This window comes from Vicugna pacos, chromosome 5, assembly GCF_048564905.1.
Source record: "Vicugna pacos chromosome 5, VicPac4, whole genome shotgun sequence".
In the NCBI taxonomy this organism is placed as follows: Eukaryota; Metazoa; Chordata; class Mammalia; order Artiodactyla; family Camelidae; genus Vicugna; species Vicugna pacos.
The window spans coordinates 55,142,775-55,167,712 of record NC_132991.1 but is presented as its reverse complement, the minus strand read 5'-3'; the positions used below and the strand labels follow the sequence as shown (position 1 = coordinate 55,167,712).

At 31.5% G+C, this 24,938-nt stretch overlaps 1 long non-coding RNA gene across 9 annotated transcripts in view; it reads left to right on the top strand.

Moving 5' to 3' along the window:
• LOC116280595 (uncharacterized) overlaps nucleotides 1-24,938 on the top strand; it is a 559,775-nt gene that overhangs the window by 131,392 nt on the left and 403,445 nt on the right. For all 9 annotated transcript variants that reach the window (XR_012072737.1, XR_012072734.1, XR_012072735.1 and 6 more), the window contains one exon: nucleotides 22,287-22,365. This is a non-coding gene — a long non-coding RNA (uncharacterized lncRNA). The remainder of the gene's footprint in view (nucleotides 1-22,286; nucleotides 22,366-24,938) is intronic.

Below are 24,938 nucleotides of genomic sequence, written 5' to 3'. Positions count from 1 at the left end.
GCAGTACAAGTTGGCAGCAGTTATGGTGGTGCTGAAATTCTCCAGATATTTTTAATGAGAGCTATTAATTCTCTATCCTCTAATGACATTAACTGTTCAATACAGAACATGAAGGATATGCCCTCTGAGAAGGAAGATTCTAAGTCTGCTACTCGAGATCAGATTTCTTTCTGTAATTTAAAAAACTAGAACTATTGTGATATATGTATCTGTGGAAACAGTTGGGATTGTTCAGAAGGAAATTAGCAAGTTATTTGTTCTACACGTAGATAATGAGAAAAGTGATTCATTTCCATATTTCTTATGAAATGTGTTGTATATTAAATTGCTTTTAACCTGTAAACACACATATAGTAACAAATGGCTTTTATGACTTCTATGTAGGAAAAATATGTGACAAGTGTTTTGAAGGCTTCTAAATTGTACCTATTTGTATTGTGTGATTAATACCCATAACTATCTAGTGGCAACAATGTTAAACAAAACTTTTCAATTCTTTATTATTCTTCAACACAGTTAAATAAATTTTTATTCCTTCTGAATGTAGTCATTGCCAGAAAATTTCCCTTGCACAAGATAATACATATATCTCAGGAAGTTATTTTTAAGCACTGTTACACAGAAAAGAAAAAAATAAGTTAATATTTATTAAGCTGTAAGTAGTTCCGCACATATAAAGTACAAATTTATTTCATTTATTAAATACTATTTTTAGGAAGCTATTTTTCTGTAGAAAAACTCAATTCATGTTATACATTTTGCCCATACAGTGAGTAAATGGAAAAGATAGTTGAGCTCCAGTCTTTGATAGGAGTCACTGCCTTTTCCTCTGCCATTCTTCTATCTTTTCCACAATTTTATACTAATTAGGAAATCCATAAATTAAGAATTGCATACATTAGTGAATCATATTTGCTCATCTATAAAATACATATTCTATGCCTATGATGTACCAAACCCTGTTTGAGATAAGATGAAAAAAGAATACGGTTGACCCTTGAACAATACAGGTTTGAAGTATATGGGTCTAATTATTACAGATTTTGGAAGTAAATACACTAGAAATATTTTTGGAGATTTGCAACAAAATTGACAAGATGAACCGCATAGCCTAGAAATAATTGAAAAAATTAAGAAAAAGTTTGATATGTCATGAATGCACAAAATATATGTAAATACTAGTCTATCCTTACATATGCATAATATGAGTGGTATTTTATATAAAATGAATCATGTCTTGGTTTTCTTACTGTTTCATAACTTTGCTTTAAAAGAATTACATTACTATACTATATGCCCCTCTCTCTCATAGCTGGAGAAACTGTATTAGCCTATCATCACAGGTAAGTCATTTTTTTTAATTAACAATATTTTGAATCTGAATAATAGACACTACTAAAGTTAACAATATTTCCAATGTGAATAGTAGATATTACAATAATACCATATATAATAAAAATTTTATAACAATTCATTGATTAGTGTATAGGATAGGCTTCCATGAAGCAATCATTTAGATTATACTATGCTACTCTAAAGTAATCATATTGCTTCCTCTTCATTATCAATGCATGAACCATTATACCTATAAATAAACGTGTAATTTCTTTTCACATTATCTTTAAATTTTTGATGTCAGTAATATGTATAACATCTATAATGTTTTGAATCATATAAGACAATATTTATGTAGGTACTAAGATGATTCATCTTGTAAACAGATGACATAAACTTACAGTATTGACAAATACAATACTGTAAATATATTTTCTTTCCCTTGTAATTTTCTTAATAACATTTTCTTTTCTCTGGCTTATGTTACTGTAAGAATACAGTATATAAAACGTAACATACAGAATATATGTTAGTCAACAGTAGTCTATTAGTAGATAAGTTTTGGGGGAGTCAGACATTATACTTGGATTTTCAACTTCAGGAGGCTGATGCTTCTAACCTCAACATTATTCAAAGGTCAGCTGTACAAGGGAACTCTGATATTTGAGTCAGGTTTGAGTGTGGTGAAGGAATGACTTTTGGTCAAGAATAATTCTATGGAGTGCTGACCTTGTGCTATGATCTGGGTTACAAAAGGAAAATATGAGGATTGTATGTTTCAAGCAGAGGGAACAGAAACTGAAACACCCTGAAGGTAGAACCTCACAGAGTAATGGAAGGAAGACTGGTATGCAGACAGCAAGCAGTTGGATGCACAGTTAGAGATGTGGAAGGAGAGTCATCAGAGGCAAAGCATATGGGTCATAATATGCAGATTGGAATTTTGTAGATGAAAAGCAGTTTTAAATATAGTGAGATCTGTAGTTTTAAGATACTGCTTTTGTTGGTGTGTGGAGGACAGGTGGTAAGTGCCAAGAATAGAAGAATAGATCCCAGCCAGAATAATTTTCCCTCCATAAGCCAGGTGAGAAGTTATGTAGTTTGCCAAAGGAAGTGGGCAGTAGGTTGCTAATTTAGGAAGACTATAGGAGGAAAAAGAGGAAAGTAGATTCTAGAAGAAAAGCAACCATATATATGATTTTCAATACTATAACTCCCTAAAAAAATAAAAGTTCACAAAAATTTATTACAAATTTAAATCATATTTAGAACTATAATTCTGAAACCAGAGTTTCAGGTTCATTTTATACAGGTGTCTTTTTTTTTTTTCTGTCTTTAATGATGGATGTTAGTGCAATGCAGAGACTTGATAGCACTTCTATATATACACCACAGTTATGGGTACATGGACTTTCATCTCCAGTCACTGTCATAGAAGTAATCATAAAGTCCTCTTGAGGGTTTCATAAATATTATTAGTAAATGTTGTTGAGGCCCTCAATAAAAATTTTATACTGTCTGACAAAATTTTTGAATTTCTGAAATTATTGTGCAGTACATAATTATTTAAATTTTTTCAGCTGAAGAAAAGCTTTTTGAAAGAATCGTTGCTTAAGTGGGTTTTGTTTATCATTTTGTCAATTGGTCAAGTAAGAACTTGAAGTCTAAGACACTTAAAAGCCCCTAAACAAAAGTATGTCAGAGGGAAGTGGAAAGCGTAGTTTGTAGATGCCACCATCTTACTTAGTACAGACATCACCTTCCAATATCCAGTGTTGTGATTTTTCTGTAAGAGCTTGGTAAACACTTAATCAATATATACCTACCTTGAGGAAAGTATATTTGGTTAAAAAATATATATATAGTAGACTCTGTACACAGATAAAATTGTGAGAGTTATAATATTTTGTTAATTTGTGTCAGATGGTATGCATCATATGATTTTTGGTTGAGTATTTTATGTTACATACATATACTATATATACATACATTTTAACTGAAATATCTTTTGAGAAAGCATACTTGACTAGAGGATAAAAATTCGTAGCTACATAATAGAAATAGTGATTATTACATACAACAATAAATTTTCATTAGGAGGCAGAATTTCTTGTTCTGGTGGAATCAGCAGTTTTTCTCTAATTAGACATGTACTACACTTCTAGTCTCTGTTTAAAAAATGTCATCTCATTAAATTGTGGGCAGAACTTGTGTTCTCTTATTGTAATCATTTCAAATTATTCTACTTTTATTCCGTGATTGTGTTTCAGCATCAACTAGGAAATATACATATTGGGCTAAAAAATGCATATGTTGAAATTTTTAATTACTTATTGAGACATATTTTCATGTTTGTTTTCTGGAATTTGGAGTGTTTTACAAGCAAAATAACAATTGAGCTTGTATAACTATGTTATTCTTTCACTTGGACTTAGTTCACTCTCCATGAATAACACCACTTCTATTCTTCCCTTTAGAGCTAAGATACTTGAAAGAGCAATTAGGCAGTCTCCATTTTTTTCTCATCTCTTTCTCCTTAAAACTCATTCAAAACTTTTGGCTTTTCTTCCACTGCTTCATTTAACGAAAGTCACCAGAGACCTTACTTTTGCTAAATCTAATGTTTAATTTTCAGATTCTTTTTATTTGAATCATCATTAGCATTTGTCACAGCAAAAAGACTCCCTCTTCTTTAAAGCACATGCTTCCCATGGTTTCCAATACATCATAGTCCTCTGGTTTCCCTAATTTTTTTTGAAAATTGTTTATCCCTCAGTATTATTTGCTGGTTCCTGCTTATTTCTCAGAGCTCTTAGGCCTTAATTTTTGCATTGCTTTGCTTCCTTTCTTTTTCTTTTTCTTTCTTTCTTTATTTTTGTCTAGCTATACACACTCTATTAGGGGACTTTTCCTCTTTTATGCCTTTCAAGTACTTTCGTAAGATGACAACACCCAAATTTGTGTCTCCCACCTACACTTCTCTGAACTCCACCTAAAGCCTAGTCAACATCTTCATTTCTACATATATTAGGGACCATGATCCTGACATAGCCAAAAGTGAGCTTCTGATCTCTGCCCTGGAAAAACCTGCTTTTTGTGCCATCACCTCATCTTAGTTAATGGCTACTTTACCCTTCCATTGTTCACCTGAGAAACTTGGCGTCATATGAGGCTTCCTTCTTTCTTTAACAACATAAATTATAAGTAGATTAATGAAAAAGAACTCTCCTTTGTTGCATTAAAATTTTAAAATATTGATACACATTGTTTTAATTGAAAGTATGCACATTGATGAGTAACATGGAGAATGACTATGAAACCTATAAATTTGTTCCCTCAGTGTGCAATAATAATTCAGCATAAAGAAGCTGGTCTCCTGGACGGATATTGATGGGGATGGCAGAAGATACTTATAGCAATTTCATCAAGCAAACAATATTCTTTTCTTTTTTTTCCAGAGTGAATTAAGTGAGGCCATATATTCAAAATTTATGTTGAATCCTGTCAGTAGCCAGTTTATTTTTAAAATATATTTTTATTGAAGTACAGTTTACAATGTTGTGTCAATTTCTGGTGTACAGCACAATACTTCAGTCGCAATGGAACATATATACATTCGTTCTCATATTCTTCTTCACCATAGGTTACAAGACATTGAATATAGTTCCCTGTGCTATACAGTATAAACTTGTTGTTTATCTATTTTGTATATATATATATTAGTTAGTAACTGCAAATCTCAAACTCCCAATTTATCCCAGTTTAAATGGTTATCCTGTGAATAAATATTTAAATTTAACTTCTTTTGATAAAACAAATGGATTCTAGCTCTGATAAATTGATATTATTTTGATAGAAGATAAATATCAATACATACTATAAATCAGATTAACAAGATATTTTCTAATAAAATCACACATATGCAATATATATAATCATTTTGTTGATAATTAAATTATAGAAAATATCAAAACAATCTATAGACACTGTTTTTCCAAGTTTATTGTTTTCAGTTTTCCATCAGTCTTATGTGATATTTAAAGACAGGTTACACTCCTTCCTTGCATGAGCAATATTATAATCATTAAAATATTATTATTATTTAATGTTTATTAAAATGCTTAGGGTATATCAAATTTGTGGGCATGGACTAGTAGCTTATGATATTCCCTTACTATTCTTGTAATGTCCTTATGATTTGTAGTGATGTCCCCTCTTTCATTTTTTATATTAGTAATACATTTCCTGGCCCTGTTTTCCTTAGCCTCGATATTGCTTTATCAATTTTTTTTTATCATTTCAAAAGACTAGCTTTTGTTTTTGTTGATTTTCTCTTTTCAGTTTTATTAATTACTGCTTTAATTCTTATTATTCCTCTTCTTCTGGTTACTTTGGATTTAATTTGTTCTTTTTCTAGTTTCCCAAAGTAGAAACTTAGATTACTGATTTTAAATATTTCTCTTTCCTATTGTAGGCATTCAATCCTATAAATATTTTTCTAAGTGCTGCTTTTTCTTCATCTCACAAATTTGATAGAGTTTTCATTTTCATTTAGTTCAAAATATTTTTAATTTATCTTGAAATTTCTTCCTTGATTCATGTGTCATTTAGAAGTGTGTTGTTTAATCTCCATGTATTTTAGGTTTATCCAGTTATTATTCTATTATTGATTTCTAGTTTAATACCATTGTGGTCTGAGAGCAGAGACTGTATGATTTCTTTACTTCAAAATTTGCTAAATTGTGTTTTATGATCCATAATGTAGTCTATCTTTGTGACTATTCCACGTGAGCGTGAGAAAATGTGTCTTCTGCTGTTGTTAAATGAGGTAATCTGTAGATTTCGGTTATATCCAGTTGATTGGTAGTGTTGTTGGGTTTAACTATTTTCTTGCTGATTTTCTTTCTTCCTGCTGCTGGATCTGTCCATTTCTGAGAGAAGAGCTGAAGTCTTCAGTTATGATGGTGGATTCATCTGTTTCTCCTTGCAGGTCTATGAGTGTTTGCCTTCTGCAGTTTTACACTCTGTTGTTAGGTGCATTAGTTAGGCTATGATAATACTCCATCAGGTTAGGCTCTGCTTAACTAGTTTGCCTTGAGGGCAGGCCTTGTTAAGATAAAAAGTGCTCTGGTGTATTTCAAGATGGTTTATTTTCTCCTCCCCCTGCTGGAAAGCTGAGGGAATTTTTCTCCAATAGTTACTGTAGGAACCTGGTAAGCTCCTCCAAGTAAATCTCACATTACTGTGGGGTATTCCCCGTGACCAGGTCCCATGGAGTTTTAAACTCTCAGAGTTGGCCACACTGAGCTTTCAGAAATTCATCAGTCACAGTTGAGGTTTTCCTGCCCTGGAACTGGATCCTGCGGTGGCTCCAGCTGTTGAGTCTGCTGCAGTGAGCCATCACTTCCTGTTGTCACCTGTCTCTCCGCTTGTGCAGGCCCTTTGTCTTTTCCCCTCTTACGGATCTAATAAGAATTGATGTTTTTCGTCTGTTCAGCTTTTCACTTTTTGTTTGGACAAAGTGGTGATTTCTACTCTCTTTACATGTGGAACTGGATACCAGAGGTCTTCAAATTAAAATTTTAAAAACATGGTTTCCATTTAAAAAAAGAAGAATAAAGGAAAAACAACAGCAATGAATGGAACATAAAACAAATGTGAGATTGCAGATTTAAACCCAATTTTATCAGTCATTACAGTAAATAAAGATGGGATGATCTCATTAATCAAAAGATAAAAATTGTCAGAATGGAGAAAAATACACAAAACCCAACTGTATGTTATTAAAAAGACACTTTAAAAATAAGTCAAAGATAGGCTGAAAGTAAATGAATGGAGGAAAAATATGTCATTAAAATAATAAGTAAGAATAACAAACGTGGTTATAGTAACATCAAACAAAGTACAATTTAATGCAAGAAATAATACTGGACATTAAGGAGGATGTTTCATACTGATGAAATAGTTAACCAGAAATACATAATAGTCTTTCAAAAATTAAGCAAAAACAGACAAACTGAAAGGAATAGACAAACTATTATCATATTTGGAAATTTTAATATGTCTTATTAAGTAACAGAAACAACAAACATAAACTCAGTAAAAGTTTAGAAAATTGAACAAAACTATATCAAATTGACCTCAATTAACCTATGAAATACATTATTTTTAAGTGCATATGGATTATTTATCATATCTGGCAAAATACATAAAACCTACTTTAAATATACAAATTAATAAAAACATAAAACTACTTTGCAACTCAGAAAGAAGAAAAAAACTAAAAAATGAACAAACTACTCGAAGAGGCATTTCATGAAAGATTGTGTCTTAATGGTCAATTAGCTAAGAAAAAAATATCCTCAACTTAATTATTTTCAGGTAAATGAAAATTAAAACCATAATGAAATAGTAAACTCACACCAACAGAGTTCAAATTAATAATATTGAGAATGTTAAGTGATGGCATTAGATATTAAATGACTGAAACTGTCAATACATTGCTGATGGTAGATACAGTTTTACAACGATTCTGGACATCTCTTTTTAGCATCTGTGAAAATTAGACATCCTTCTTCCCTTGTGATTCAAGTACCACACTGTTAAGGTATATCACTCAGGATAACTGCATGCACATAACTATGGTAATACATATTCATTGCAACCTTAGTCATAGTCTCCAAACCCTGGACAAAACTTGAAACCCATTATTCAGAGAATGACTAACTAAATTGTGCTGTATAAATAAATGGAATAAGTCACACGTGCACGCACGCGTGCACACACACACACACACACAAATCTACTGATGTACTCAAGAACGTGGATAAACTTCACAGGTAATATGTTGAGTTGAAGAATCCAGATATCTTTGATTCCATACTGTATTATGATTTCGTATTCCTTAAATACGCTGAAATTCAGTTTTACAAAAAGCAAAATTCATGGTAATGGAAGTCAAAATAGAGGATATTTTCTTACTGGAAAGGAGCACAGGGGAGCCTTCTGGGATGTTGGAAATGTTCTGTATTCTGATCTGGATAGTTTGACATGTGTGCATATTGATTGAAAAAACAATTGAGCTGTTTACTAAAGGATATTGAAATTTATGTATGTTTATGGTAAACCTCAATGAACAGTTAAACAATATATACTAATAGCTCAGTCTCTACTGACATCTCTTATCATTTCATTAATTTTTTCTATTAGCTTTATCTCCATCTAAATTTATTAAAATGAAGAAGTATAAGAACAACTTTTGTATATGTTCAATGGACAGGAGGATTATATTCTCAGTTCAGGAGGTGTATTGCTATCCACTTAAATTCTTTATTTCTAACATATTAATATATTTTGTAATATGTTAAATATCAATATATGTGTGTATGTACATTTGAATTTTATAGTTTAAGTTTTATCACTCTTAATAATGTTAGTAAGTTGGATCTTAGTGATTAAATAATGTCACTTGGTACACTTGGTATCTTAGAACAATTATCCTTGCTCTAAAACATGTAGTATTACTTCATCATTCTTGTTTTTGTCATGCATATCCTTGTCCAGATTTTTCTTTTCAACTGTTTTGTCCCTTTGTATTGTGTGATTTTATTTAAAATGCATGTATCTCAGCTTTCTATTCTTAACTCAATCTGAAAATTCTTTTTTCTCATTTAATTGTCTTTACTAGTCTCATTTAGCCTAATGACTTCCATATGTGATTTGAGTTTTTCTTGGTTTAGTTCTTATTTATGTTGCCCTTTCTCTTTCACCCTTTTCCCTTTATTTTTGCATTCTTAAGTTGCAATTCAATTTATTTTTCTACCTACTTATTTGGAAATTCTTCTGTATTTTCTATTCCATTGATGGTTGCTATCGCTTCTCTGCCCTACAAATGAATTTTAGTCTAATCATATTAAAAAATAAGGTAGTGGCTCTTTTCTCTACAGGCTTAGTGTTTTCCACACCACAGTGCTTGTTTTTCTTCTGCATATTTTCCTATATGATGAGACCTGCTCTATTGTTGTGTTGGAATCCAGCTCGCACAAAGCCCTCACTTGTACCTAATTACCCTCTTGATCCCAGCACTGGTTGCTTCAGGTGAAAATAATCATTTGAAAGAACAAATCATGAGGAAGGGATCAGTCAGGTCTCATCTTTTCAGATGTGTTTGCAAGGTATTTTCAGCTTGAATTTGAAATTTTGATTGTATTTTTTCTCAGTCTTAAACTTTCCAGTTTGAGGTATACCCTATGGCATTTGCAGGGATGGGGAGAAGAGTTTAAATTGGAGAAGAGGTTTCAGTATTTGTGAGATAAAATCTTGGGGTTGGAATGTGCATTTGGGATTAGTAAGACCTAATGTTTTGTAGTTCCTTCATCACCACACATTAACACTAGTCTAAAAAGGTATCTAACTTTCTTGATTTAGGTGTTTGTAAATAAGGATGAGAAGTTTTGAAATAGGAGTGATAAGCTAGTTTTGAAAACCAAATGTGTTAAAACAGCCTGTGAAACGGCATTAAATTGCAAAGTGACACCATAAAAACACTAGATAATTATCTTTAAAGATGTGATACCGTGTTGTATGTCACTTTCAGATTTTTAAAAAAATTTTTTGAAGTCAACATTTTAGTGAAATTATTTTTATGGTTTTCTGTATTCTTTTCTTGGGGTATAAATAAGTTACATAAGCTTTTATTTTATTTGTGACATTTACAATATTTATTTTTCAATGCATTACCTTGAATTTACTTACATTTAACTTGTACTTTGCCTTTTGACTATGCTTATTAGTAAGTTATTTTCTTCTCTTTCTATTACCTTGGAAAGTTTAGAGTCATTGGCTAATAGATAACAATTTCTTAGTGAATTTAAGTTATTCTTTTTGAAGATCTGAGATTGGCATAAGTATGGTGAAAGTAAACTTACTTGGTAACTCAGCCACTAATAATAGGAGTAAGAGTTGGGCAGGTGTTTTCCTCTCTTTGAGGTTTGTTTTACAATAGTGATTTCTTACCAAAAAGTGATACTTGGTAATATTGTGAAAATAATATAAAATTTTAAATCACTCATTTCTAAATGAGGTATTTATGTTTTCTTTCATTTTCTAGATTATATTCATCCTCTAATGATATATGTTTAAATCTCTGAATTTATATTTGATTAAACTCCAGAATACATCCATTTGAATCTATAAGTAGTGTTGATGTTGCCTGGCCTACTAAGAAAATTAATTAAAATGTTACATCTTTTCTCTAAAACAAATGAGATTTAATGGGTTAGGTTTTTTAAATGTTAAGGGTTATATTTCTAAAATAATTCTTTATGTTCTTTTTCCAAAAATTTAATATTTATGTGATGATATTAAAGTCTAAAATTTTGGTGTAAATGTTTAGTGATGACTACTTTTTTGGAAGAATTCTAAATCATTTTTATGGCAGTTTTTTTCCTCATTTATGCCTGCTTACTGTATTATTAGAAGCACTTTAATGTTCTATTTTATATTAAAATAAATAAAAATTTAAAAACTTATTTCTAAAATTTACTTTATCTTTTATCTCTAACTATATGTTTGGTCAGTTGAGCCAAATAATAGCCTGTGGGGAGAGTATTGGTGTTATAGGTACCTAATGAGGGCTTTTCCTTTTGTAGCAGATATAAATGATTTAATGAAAAATTACCTCTTAATAAGCCTAGACATTACCTTATGCATGGTATGATCAAGTTCCTAAAGTTAATGAATGTCCATGCTCTCAGAACTCCAAGGTGAAAGGGATTCCAGGAAATATCCTGAAAATCTGACTTTTTTCTAACTTCTTTGGTGGTCTGCAGGCCAAACAAGCTGCCCCTGCAGAGTCACCTCACACACAGACTGCTCCATTGTGACTTTGCATCATCATAGCTCTCAAAAAGCTGTCACCTTCTGAATAATGACTTTTTTTTGTATAATATATTTCAATAGAAAACATTAAATAAATATACAATATTTTGACATTATGTTTTTAGGAAAAGATCACTTCACTCAATAATATTGTTTAGTTGTAGTTTATCATAGGAAACAAATCTGAATTGTGCAACTTGTTGCTTTGTGGACGTGTCCAAGCTGTATGTATCCATCTTTTGATTCCAAAGTATATTTTTAGTACTTATGCTATTTCCATGTGTCTTGAAGCATGTTTATCTTTAGATTTTATTTCATCAAAGGGTAATTTTCTGTGCCATAACTTTTTAAATTATAATTTTAATAAAAGATAATGGTGAATCACCAAAGCTTTGAAATGTTTCTAAAGAAAATGCTATAGGAAGAAGAAGAATGCCCTTCCGAAGCATCACTCCCTGGCAGACCTCCCCTAGGGCAGCCACCCTCCTCTCTTCTTTTGGAGAACATAAATCTTTGTTACATTGAATTTTATGTATAAACCGTATGTATTTACTGGCAAATTATTATTATTTACATAAACGTATTTTCATTTTTCAAATGATATTTTCCCCTACCTATGGAGATTGATTATGTATCTTGAGATTAAACACATCTTTAAGTTTTTAAAAGTAAAACTAATAGAATTTTGAACAGTTTTTCATTTAGAAGCAAATTAAAATTGCTGTAAGAAGTAGATATATGTGGACACCTTGTAGTCATGTCCCATGATCATATTATTTTTAAGAAATATTATGATTTCTAAGATATGTATGTCTGTCAGACTTTTATGTGAAACATTTCAATTTCTAAAAGTTGAGGAAAAGCTTATTAAAAAATCTGACATCCAAATTTATCACATCTGGGGTTCAAATATAGCATGAAGTGCACATGCTGTTCTCCTATAAAAATATTTTCAAAATTGTGATGATGGTGCTTTACAATAAGTGTTTATTTCTATTTAATGTGTCACAGTGAGGAATTTCCTATCCTCTAAATATTATTTATATCAAGATTTATTGCTACTCATCTTATGATATACCATAATTTATTTGATTTTAGAAATCTTTTAGAAAGTTTCCAACTTTTCATTGTGATAAATAATACTGTGATAAACATTCTTGTACTTTTTTGGCTTGCACCTTTCTTACTATTTCTATAGACTCAACTCTTTCATTTGGAATTGATGGGTCAAAGGGAATGTGTATTTTAGCCATCTTGCTATATACTCTAAACTCTGCTTTCCAGATTCAGACTACCAATTTTTTGGCCAATTTCATATGTTAGAAATGGTGTAATTCAAGGGCACCTACCAAGTCCAAGTGCATATACAGAAAAATTAGAGATATAAAGACTCATCTTTATTCTTAATTTCCAATGTGCCAGTGACCCCAGTTCTTGTTATCTATACTCTGAAAAGACATCCATTTTTAGAGATGCTTTTTCAGAATGTAAAGTAGAATTTAGACCTTCCTTCCCTCTACCCTATTCTATTTCTTACTTCCAAGGAAGGGAAGAGAGAGCAGGACAGTCAATTTAATTATCTTGGTGTTTGAACAGTGGTTGAAATGAACTTAGTTTTTCTAAGAGCAATTTTAAATACTATTGGAGAGGCTCCATTGATTTGTCTGGGATTTATCAAAATATAGGAAAATGAAGTGACTGCTGATATAAAAAACCTCATCTACTTGGCAACAGAGGTTAATTTTTCTTTGGACATTTTCTTCTTAATAATACAGATGGGAAGATAAAACCACTTTGCAGATATCTGCAGAGCACAAAATACTTATTTCTACCACAGTTATTGAAATCAACCTGTGTGTCCTTGAAACCAAAAAGCCTATGTTTTCTCTTTTTATGATAAGAGGCTAGTGTGATGCCTGCCATTTGTTTGGGGGATGAATGAGTGGGTCAACTTACTGTTTTATTTTTTGTTGTTTATACACCATCTCCTTTAAGTACAATCCTTGAATAATGTCATACAAACTGACTTTATTTATTGATCAAATATTGAGTTCCATCTGCATATGAAGATCTTCAGAATTTTTGGTATAATTTTCACTATAAATGTTGAAAATTATTTCTTAGTGCTCATTCAACAAGTGATTCACTTTATTGGTGATTGTCTTACAATATTCGGCTATCTTAAATTGTCTTTCAGTTGTATTTCACTTCAGTGTTCATTAGCTATTTTACTTTTTAATTTTTTTCTTTACTATGACCTGATTTCACCACTCTTCATTTTTCTGTAAGTATGAATTCTTCTGTATATTCAATATACATATTCTTCTGCATGCCACATATGCATGATCAAATAGCACTGTGAACACAATGTTTGCCTCGGTTAGTATTGATTCTTTCTTAAAGGATATGAATAATCATTTAGAGAATGATCAAAAAGAATGTTTAATAACTCAGAATTGAGAAACTTTAAGGTGAGTTAGCCTACAGAGAAGTCTTTTCAAGATTTTCAAAATAATTAATGTTGAATCTCCTTTCTGGTCATTCATTATTACAGCAGTATCTCTAAGGAATATCCCTCAATAGATGCATAAAATTAAACTGTTGTAGAGCTAAAGTTTAAATTTTTTATCTGTTCAAAAACTGGCAAGAATACCGTATGATATAATTTACTAAATTAAAAGTCATGAGGGAAAAGATATTTGTTTCTTCCCTTCTTAAATGTTCATCACCTAGAATGGTGCTTTGCATATAATGCTTATTGAGTGAATATATTTTCCAATGAAATATCATTATAGCTATTCATGATTATATATTATGTTAATAAATGCAATAATAATAGCACTTTACATTGTAATCTTCTTTATATTATAGAAAATATGTTCATAAATATTAATGTTTACATCAGAAGTTCTGTAAGATTTACAAGACAAATATTATGACCATTTTGAAGAATAAAACATTTTTCGTTTGTTCATGATCATAGAGTTGTTTTTCTAACAGACAGACCCAGGAAGCAATTATTTTCATTTGTAGTCTGATACTCTTTTTTCTGTGCTTCAGTTTCTCTTTCATGAAGCTTCTTATTTTCACCTGATATAAATGTCTTTCGTGCTTTTTATTGCAAAATCAGTTCCAACACTTAATCTTCACAAATATGTTTGCTATTCACTGCATTTAGGACCCCCTCTTCCACAGTTTTAGTTCAGTTCATAGGTTAAATCCAATTAAATTCACATTTATGGTGCATCTGCTAGATGCCAAGCCCTCTGTTAGGAGCTGAGAGATCTGTATTTGAGGCATTTTCGATACACCTGGAAATTTACTCTTGTACCAGGAGACTAACATATACATTAAATGATTCTGATATACAGAAGTCTTCATTGGCTGCTGTAAAATAGCTGTGGACAAAGTACTATAGTGAAGCAGAAAGAACAATTGATTTGACAAGGAAGAGGAACACAGAAGGCTTCATTTTGAAATGACTTGGGTCATGAGTATGATATAATGTGCCGTGTATCAGGCAAGTGGAAACATTTCTTAGATCACTTATGTAAGTCCTTTCCCATATACCACCATATACTATCCAGTCTTCCCAGTAGTGGATATTTTAACTTGATAATTTTAGAATAAACTAATTTACTTCAGTACTTCATGGATTAATTTAAATTTTTTGCCCTGTGGTTTGTTGATTTGCACTTATGTTGGAGATACTTAATAGTTTCATGGCTTAAGTGGGCAAAATGTGTTGAATAAGTGAAAACCCCACCAAAAGCCATTGTATGGCATTCAGTAGGGTTTATATGATTTCATATAATCTGTGGTAACCATTCTCCCCCAAGGAGGTCATCTGCTAAGATACCTGTGTTCCCTGTGTGCCCGTGTTACATCTGCTAGCATGTCCTATTATTTAGACTAGAAAAAGTCTTCTTGTTCTTTCTTATAGATAAGAGTTCTCTCACCTACTCCTGTTCATCCTTTGGGTTTGCAGAAAACAGTAATGCTGGCTTACCTTTCAGTGCAGCCTCTTTTTGATCTTTGCCCTGTTCATGCTGGGAGTTGAAAGTCTGTGAAGCTCTTAACAGCCAGAGTTCCAGATAGGACACAAAGCACAAGTGGTATCTACTCACAGATCCTCTAGATTTTCTGCATGTTTCATCTCCTGCCCTTCCTCATGCCAGCCCTAGTGATGTTAGATGAATAGGGTACCACACTTGAACCAGTATCTCACTTTGCGGCCCCCTCTCTAATCGTCTCTTCCACTTAAATGTTAGTGTGTCCTTTGTGGAAGGGGAAAAACAGGCTGAAAATTTTGTCTTCAAATATATTGCTTATTACAAGGCCTGCACTACAGTATTTGACTTTGGTTCCGCTGTGTCAACTTCTTGAGTCTATGGACAACGCATATCTACCTGGCTGAAGGGCAGTATTTGCAGGTGTGCAGGGAGAGAAGCACCAGGGCTAGTGTGTCACAGTATTATTTCACTACATGTATAACTTGATTCATGGAGAATGAACTTTTTTCCTCAGGTAAATAAGAAAGTTCAATTTCAGCAGAGGTGGCATCATACACAAAAATATGGAAATGTGAAAATACATGGCATGTTTGGTTAACAGTATGTACCCACACTTCGCCCTGGCTCATGTTAGTCATCTCTTACCTGAAAATATTTCTTCTCTTTCCTTCAAAATGTGGCTGAAAATTCATGCCATGAAAGAAGCAGGTTTCAGCTGTTCTGTGGAGTCTGTTAGTCTGTCTCAGGAATCCCACCTCTGTCAGTGACAAATGTAGCATTGTCCAGGCACGGTACTTCTCCCCTTTACTCCTGCCTCAGAGCATGGTTAACTTATAGCCGAAAGGGAAACAGGGTACATCTTGATTGGCTTTTTCAGGCTTAAACATTATGAAAACAGTTTTATAAAACATAAGTATGGTGAAATTGCACTGCCAGTCTTAGGTTATTTGCAATGTCTTCTTTGCTGTCGTTGTTGGTTTGTTTTGTTAGTTGACAAAGGAAAGGAGAAAGGATGGATTTGTCATGGGCAATCTGTGGGAGAAGGTGATTAGGTCTGTATGCTGGTTAGTATCTGGGTCAGGGGAGAGTGTGGGAAAGGTGATTTGTTATATTGGTTTTTCGTTGTTCAGTTTTGATTAGAACCACTCAATGATTTGCTCAACTTACTTGTTTTCTATTCTGTTTGGTAAGATTGCTCCTTTTCTTAGGGTGCATGTTATTTTAAACAGTTTGGCAGTTCTTCATGGTAGAGCCCTATTCCTCTAAGTGTGACTGGCAGTAATCGAATGAATTATATGCTTCTTTAAAATAATGCCCTTTGGAAGTCAAATGGTTGTCAGATGAATTATTTTACCATCTAAATATGCATTCTAATAATTTAAGGGTTTATTTCAGTTGCTAACCATCAGACACATGTTAATTAATTATTTCAGTATTTTCAATGCTTGACAAAATTGTTCTGCAGAAGGTCAAGGAAATATCAGATCATATTCTTTGGAAGAATCATAAGACAAAACAACTGGCTTTATCATCCTCTTCTCCCATGATTCCACTTATTATTTAGTTAAAAACTAATTTTAAGTTAAAATTGCTCCATAGGAAACAGCAGTTCATTTTGACAAAGATATCAGAGAGAATTTTAAAAATATACTAAATAGTATATATTTAAATATATCTGAAAATATAGAACACATTTAAATACTTAAATATGTATTTATATGATTATCAGACGTACATTAGTAGAATATTTTGCTTTTTATTCAACACATTTTTTTCTATTTTAGTTATCAATATCCTCTTTTAGCAATATTAAATGACACCTAGCCCCAGCAATTTTTTTTCACATGGCTCTTCTTATGATAGAGTTTAATCTCTTCAACAGTATTCTCTATGCAGTTTTTCCTGTGTATGTTTTCAAGAAAAATACTCATTTTAGTGGCTCTGTACTATGAATAATCCTGTGCCGAGGCATGCTTGTAAAAGAGTCATGCTGCTACAAGATATATAGTAGAGAGAGAGAGAGAGAGAGAGAGAGATATTTGCATGTCTTGAAATAAGTTTCATTTCACAATGTTGTTATGAATGATGTATTTATTTTGTTAGGAATTTTCAATCAGGTATTTAGGGCTCATCACCCTTTTTCATTTTGTTGGCTCCTTGTTTGCTGTGGTTATCCCCAATATTATGAATTTAAATCTTCATGGTTGCTGATTCCTCTATTGTATTGTCTTTAGACTAACACTTAAAATTTTTCTTTCTTAAGGAAATTTAGATTTCATTTATAAATTGCAAACACATTCCTAACCTCTGATATTCATAATAAAATAATGTTTCTAAATATAGAAATGTGAACAATTATTTGATATATTAATAAATAAATGAGGTATTAAATAATTTAGATATTTGTGAGTCAAGGTCATATATTTTAGTGAAAAATCTTAAGGATTCTTTATGTCAAAGGAAGAGGAAAAAAAGCAGACTTTTTTTCTCTTTGCTGTCCAAAGAGATAATGGAATGAATTTGTTTCCCAGAGAGAGAAGTTAAGGGATGCCTGAATTGATAACAAAAAAAAACACTCATTGAAAATAAATAACAATGTAGAAATTAAATTAATAAAACTGTAAATCTAAAATATGAGTGGGTAAATCAAAAAGAATTTTTTCCTTTCTCTCCTTTACCCTGTTCCCCATTCCTAACTTCTAGAGAGCATAGTCAGCACTTTCTGTTGTTTGAAATGGGGTTAAATCAATCCGGTGACAGAATGTGAACCAACTGACAGATCACATTCAAAATAAAACCCAGAAAAGAAACAAAAAATAAATGTCAGTTATGTGGGTCACTCTAAGCTACTCTAAGTATTTATTTTTCCTGAATAGAAATCTAAGTATGAAAAAAATGACTGAAATATAAAAATTGTTCACTCTTTTAATCATACAAATGTTTAATGTTTATTTTAAACTATTTTATTTGTTTAAAATAACATTATTGACAAGGAGGATTTGAGTTCACTTTTCATTAAAATATGACTAAAATCAATTGCAATGGTGACTGATCCAAGTAATTTTGCTATATGAGAGAGAAATGTCTTTACATAATGGTCCAGAATTGCTTGAGATGAGTACTGAGTTCTTGATTTTACTCACAATAATTCAGAAAATGACAAAGGTAATAGAATTAAATACTAAAATAGTGAGAAAATTCTACTCTCTCAAATATATTGAAGCCTTTGCTAACTTCTGTGGAATATCTAATAACAGTTTTTTTTTGTTATTTCTACATGCTAATATTAATTTAGTTATAAAAATGTACTTAGTGATAGTTGAACATTTTTATTTTTAATATTGTGCAAGTTTCTCCAACATTCTTAAGAATAAGTACACAGAACATTGTTATTTCTGAGCCACCATTAAATGTCAATAATATATATAAAAACTTTTTCTTTTTTAATTAATTATTTAACATTGGTAATAATGTTATTGAAATTACCCTGTTAAAACTACTCTTATTCTTAATGTTACTTTGTTAATAAGTAGTAATTATATTGTTATAATGTTATGTTACTCTTATTAATATTAAATAATACAACAGAGATTAATTTTCATGAAATGTTACAAAAATTTGGGCTGGATTGAGAAAGCTTTGGCATCAAAATAATAAAGAAGTTTTTTGGTCCTAATGGTTTATATTTTGCTTAAATGCAGATCAAGTCAATGCACTTCACTGTAAGGAAAAGAATTTAATTGTATTTTGTAGGGGCTTACATTATAATAGTGTAGTCTTATGAGAATGAAATTGGATATGCAACATTTCTCAGAAAAGTTAAAATAAAAAATGATGTATGACAATATTCTGAAAGAACAAGACTTTAGGAAACTTTGCTTTGAACAGTCTTTGATAAAGATTATTCCTGAATGAAACACCATTAAAGATTAACCATTTTTGAGTAGAAGGCATAATCAATACTATATTTGTTTGTTAGGACACCAAAGAATTTTACTCCATTTTTTGAAAGAATTAAATGGTTGGTTTGCCATTCTCTGAGAAGAAATAATTTCAAAAACACTTTTGCTTTGATATAATCAATAGTAGTGTCCAAATAAATTCATAATTCTAGAGAGTCAAGCATTCCCCTCTTCTAGAGAATGAATGTATTATAAACCCACCTAATAAACTCACTATACTCTGTACAGTGTGCAGAATATGTGGGAGTTACTGAAAGCTGCATACAAAATAACTATGCTGAATTTATGTAAATCGTCATGCTGGAATTCAATAAGGTAGGAACAAGCAAGTTATAGTTGAAGGTTTATTTAAGGTACATTTGTCCTAAGCAAAAGGCACACCAGATCCACAGATGCCAAATACATATGCACAGACACAGAAAAATAAACATACACATGCACACACAATATATACTTCTTGCACGTTGCCTTTAAATACATTTTTAATATTTATTGACTAGTGTATATCTTTTAGATAAAAATACTAATTATAAGAGGATACAATAAGTTCAATAAAGGCAAGATTATTTTAGCGTATATGCTGCTGAAGCGGGCGCAATAAAGGCAAGGGTAGTAGGGATATTTTAGTTGTATTTCTAATTGTAAAGAATTTACCAGTTTTAAATAAATGAGTATTTCAATGTGAATCCACTTTCCAATCGCTGACATAAGTTTTACTTATATTACCCCTCAAAGTATCACATAGGCAAATGGGAAACAGAATGACGTGAAGGTGTGCTTAATTATATAGGCAGTCTTACATATGCAACAAAATAAAGAGAGAAAATATATTGATTAAATAATAATGTAATACCTAGTCTGGAAAATTTGTGTTTAGAAGTAGACATCTTTTGTGCCGCTTCTGTGTAACTAACAGCCTTACTAAGATGTAAGATATGGCGAACCTCACCAAGTGTCACCAATTTGTATGTAATTCAGTGAACCATCCTCAACCATTTGTAACCATCCATTAATCAACATAATGAAACTCTTGCAGAGCTTCACCAAGGGAAAATGAATTAATAATTTTTATCTGGCAATGGTTCTTTCTACAGTGGTTTTAATTTCGTGTTACTCAATACCATAAGTTTTATTATTTAAGTCCAGATTTTATTTTACCTTATACTTCTTCCTCAGTTCACTTTGATGTGTCTTGTATCTTGGTTTGTTAACTATATGTAAGTATAGATATAGATACAAAAATACTAGTAGAATCATATTCCAATTAATATTGTGATATTATTTTATAATAAGAAAATAAAAATAGAAGAAAAAGCAGGATGCAAATCATTGTACTATGTAGAAGTGCATATTAAAAAACATGTGTCTAATAACTTAATGATATAGGAAAATCCTTACCAAAAATGCAAGGAAAAAAAAAACAGGACATAACATTTTGTGTACTGTAGCATATAAAGTTGTATTATTTTGTATACACATACATATACATAAATGCATAAATGACATACTGGAAGTCATAGATAAAATAGGTTGGCTTTTCAGTCCTAACTGAGTTCTTTGATGAATTAATTTAACCATTTTGATCCTCTTTACCATCTTTAGTATGATTACTAAATTCCTTTCACTGTTTAATTTTTTATAGTCTTCTTACACTAATCACAGTTTCTCCTCCCCTGCCTTTACACAAATATTAATTGTGTCCCTTCCATGTTTTGGAAGCATTTCTAGTCCTATTATAGCAACGAACAAGGCAGACAGAATATGTATCACAATGGAACAAGTACAGGGATTGATAAGCATCATTTTCTGTAAGGGACAGATGGTATCTCCGATGCATATCTTCTTCATCTTGTTTGTTTTCTTTAATCTCTTTACAAATGTAAAACCATTGTTAGCTCATGGGCCATACAAAAGGGGCCATAGGTCACATTTGGCACAGCGGGCCATAGTTTTCCAACCCCTGTTCCAGGTCAGTGGTACCCTTATTGGTTGTTTGGTTGTCATTATAAGGATTGGGGTACTTTTTGGCAAAGGGTCAAATATGTCAGACATCCTACATACATACAGCAGGACAGTCTGAAAAAGTGAAAATTGGTCCTGAGTGTATTCTGCTGTCAGTCACATAGGTGAAATACTTGATCATTTCATCTTCCAAATGAACACAAACTATTTTTGTAAGATTGTAATATTTATTAAAATTTCTAAGAATAAAACTAGCATATTAAAAAAGGAGGGTAGTACTTTTTGTTTCTGTTATTGGGGGTCATTACTAAAAACTGTTAATCAGAAACCTTGCAACAGAAACTGAATTACAAATACAGTGCACTTTTATCAGTCTGCATTTGAACTATCACATTCATTAATTTTTTATGAGGAGCAAAATTTATTTCTTTGTTTCTACTAATGTAGTATTGTTTTAAATGACTTATTTTTTATACTATAGACAAGGAATCATATACTTGCACACTCACCCATGCACACACACACAAATGTAATTATAAGTGTGTTATATTTGAATTTCATTTCACAACGGGGTTTAATATTTTAATGTAAATCAGAGTCTATCCTGGCTATACTTTGTTCTAAAATAAATGGCATTGGTGGAATTAAAAGAGAGCAAAATTATGGATTTCTACTTTTGAATATCCTACATATGTTTATATATTTAAGGGATGATTTTTATAGTTATACAAAATTGATTATAATTTGAATTGTTTACTCAATAAATTTGCCCATTATAATTAGTGAGAGACAAAAAGTGATGTAATACTTATTTAGCAGCAGAGCTTCACAAAATAATTCATTCTTATTGCATGCTCGCCTTTTTGAACCTCTCTGGTGTTAGATATCTTTTCTCATTTCACCTATTCACTAATTTAAAGTTGATTCTCTTTCTTTCTAGCATTTGTGAAACATAGAGTTGTAGTGTTTTATATATTAGGAACACTGTCATAAAATTTACCATCTTAGACTCAGACACGATTTACTAGGTACCTTTCTTCAGTTAAATCGTCTTTAATGAATGACCAATAAATTGAGTTGAGAGTAAAAATCAACTTTGATATGTAAGTAATTTTAACATTCTTTTTATCTTTAGCTCATTGAAAACAACAGCAACAGCAGCAACAAAAACAACAGATGCTTCACCAGGCCAGAATAAATAAGATCATCTAACAGTGAGTTCAAGCTTGTTTCTTTCTACCGCAGTATTTTATTACTCCGTTCGATATTTCCACATGAAATTGTGGGGTTTTGGTTGGGATTAGCTTAATATCCTAGCATGAAGTCTTCTAGTGACCTCAAGAGAGACAAAATTACAAGAAAGTTCAGAGACAAAGAGCCATTAGGTGAAAAAGGATATCAGCTAACGAGTCTCATGTGGTTAAAAGCTACCTACTACTATGAAATTTATGAGGTTAGTTTTTTTTTTTTTGGAATCCTTCTCTGTTTCAATTCAGATTGAAAAGAAAATAGTACAGTTCAAGGTACTCTTGAAATTATTCTTGTGACTCTCAACTTATAAATAAAGTCAATTTAATATCCATTCCAAACATGAAAATCATGTTTCTTCTTCCAGTAATTCTGTCACTTTTCTGTTTCAGCTATAAATCAGGGTATAAGAAAAGGAAGTTTCTGATCTTGTGGGACTTATATTTTAGTGTACATAGTAGGAGATGGGGATGGAGGGATATTTAATGAATGAAAATATAATTAAAAATTACGTTTAATGCTACATGCTTTAAAAAAGTAAATATGAGAGTCTGGAAGACTTGATAATTGGTCAAGGAAAGTTTCATTGAATTAGTGATGCTTGAGCTTAGAACTGAAACAGAGGAAGGAACAGCCATAGCAAGGCTTCCTTTGCAGAGGGAAGTGCCAGTGCAAAGGCTCCAAGGCAGAAAGAAAAAAAAAAAACTCACATTGTTCTAGAAACACAAAGACTTATGAGATTTCCAGGTCAGTGACTAAAGTTGAAAATGGTAGATAGGAAATGTGTTTGGAAATGTATGGGCTGAGACCACAAAGGGCATTGAAGAGCAAAGTAAGAAGTTTGGATTTTAAGTAAAATGGAAAGTTATTAAAGTACTTTGAACAGTCGACTGTCACAATCCAGAGGTGGTATGAAGACATTTATAGATGAGTAAGAATGAAAAGGAAAAGCATTTAGTAGTCTCTCATAGTTATCCTAACAAAAGAAAATTGTGGCTGTAGTGGAATGGTAGCTCTTTATAAGGGGGTGAATTGTAATTTTGGTGTAGCATCACTGAAATTTGCACATAGCCAAAATGTGTAAATTCCGTAAGAGTGAAAATATATCAGGTTATAAATGTTTGTTAAATGAACAAGTAGTCTAGATATGGGTCATGAGGAAAAAGAAAAATTAACAATAATTCCTACACTTGGGACTTAAACTATTTGGATGATGATGTCATTTACTAAGAGGAGTACAGGACTCTGTCAGCATTTCTTATTGTTTAAGGAAGTACTGAGGATTGAACCCAAGACTTCATGCATGCTAAGCATGCACTCTACCACTGAGCTATGCTCCCCCACCCCCTCCACTGTCTTCTAAATTCCAGAAGTGAAGATACTGGAACTGAGAAGCTATTGTAGTTTAAGAGATAATTTGTCCTCTTTTATGGAAGCTTCTGAGAGTTTTGCTTTTTTCTAAGGTTATGACTTTTATCAGGATATAGTTTTGTAAATATAAACTATTAACTTTTCACAACAATCCTGTCTGGAACTAGATTAGCCCTTTAAACCAAAAGACTCATATCTAAAAGTCGATTATTCCATGATTTATGGATGAGAATTAAGGATGAAAATTTTCAACTAAGTACCAGAATAGCTGAGCACATTAACATTCATTTTTACTTGAAGAAATAGTTGAACATAACATTTGTGTAGTAAATGACATATAAATGAGAAACAATGAGTAATTTATCTTAATTAACAGCATTTTACATATATAGTTCAAATGTTTTGAGGGATAAAATACATACATAAAAACTAAACACTGTTACATTAATGTTGAACATGAAAAATTAATAAGATCTGCCATATTGAATAAGGATATGGAAAGTAACATATCCATATAAAAATGTTGATGTATTTATAGAATCTTATAATTCTATATATAATGTGTAAATGTTAGAAATAGTTGTTTTAGAGTTTAAAAGGTTATTTCACTGAAAGAGTTCTCAGAGAACATATTCCCTAGAAGTAAGTAGAGACAACTCCAGCAGTTTAAACCCAATTTCTCCATTCTTTCTTTTATTTTTCCTTCAAAAATCACTTCAATTATCCCCTTAAAAAATTGCATGTCTGAAGTTGAGGCTTTCTGAAACTACTTTGATAGAATAAGTTTCTCTTTTGTATTTGTTTTTAAGTATGAAAAATTACTCCCATATTTTCCCATATTCTTTTCAGAGAAGCAGTCTTCAGAAAGCTCACCTGTGAAGACAAATTAACTTATAGTTGTGTGGCTTATTCCCTTATTATTAGGTGTATTTAAGTTTATATAGTTGGGGAAGACCAAACTGATATTAAGTGTAGCACCTTGGAATTTTCCCCTCTATGATTTCATGGAAAACATTGTAAGGTTTAGAATAGCTGAGAATATGAGGTAGAAGAAACATGAAAACAAGCGTTTGAGAGTAAAACAAGCCAGGATTCTCATCAAAGTTGAAAAACCAAGTTGGAAGTTTGGGAATGAAAAGAAATAGTATATTGGAAGAAAAGGTCTGAA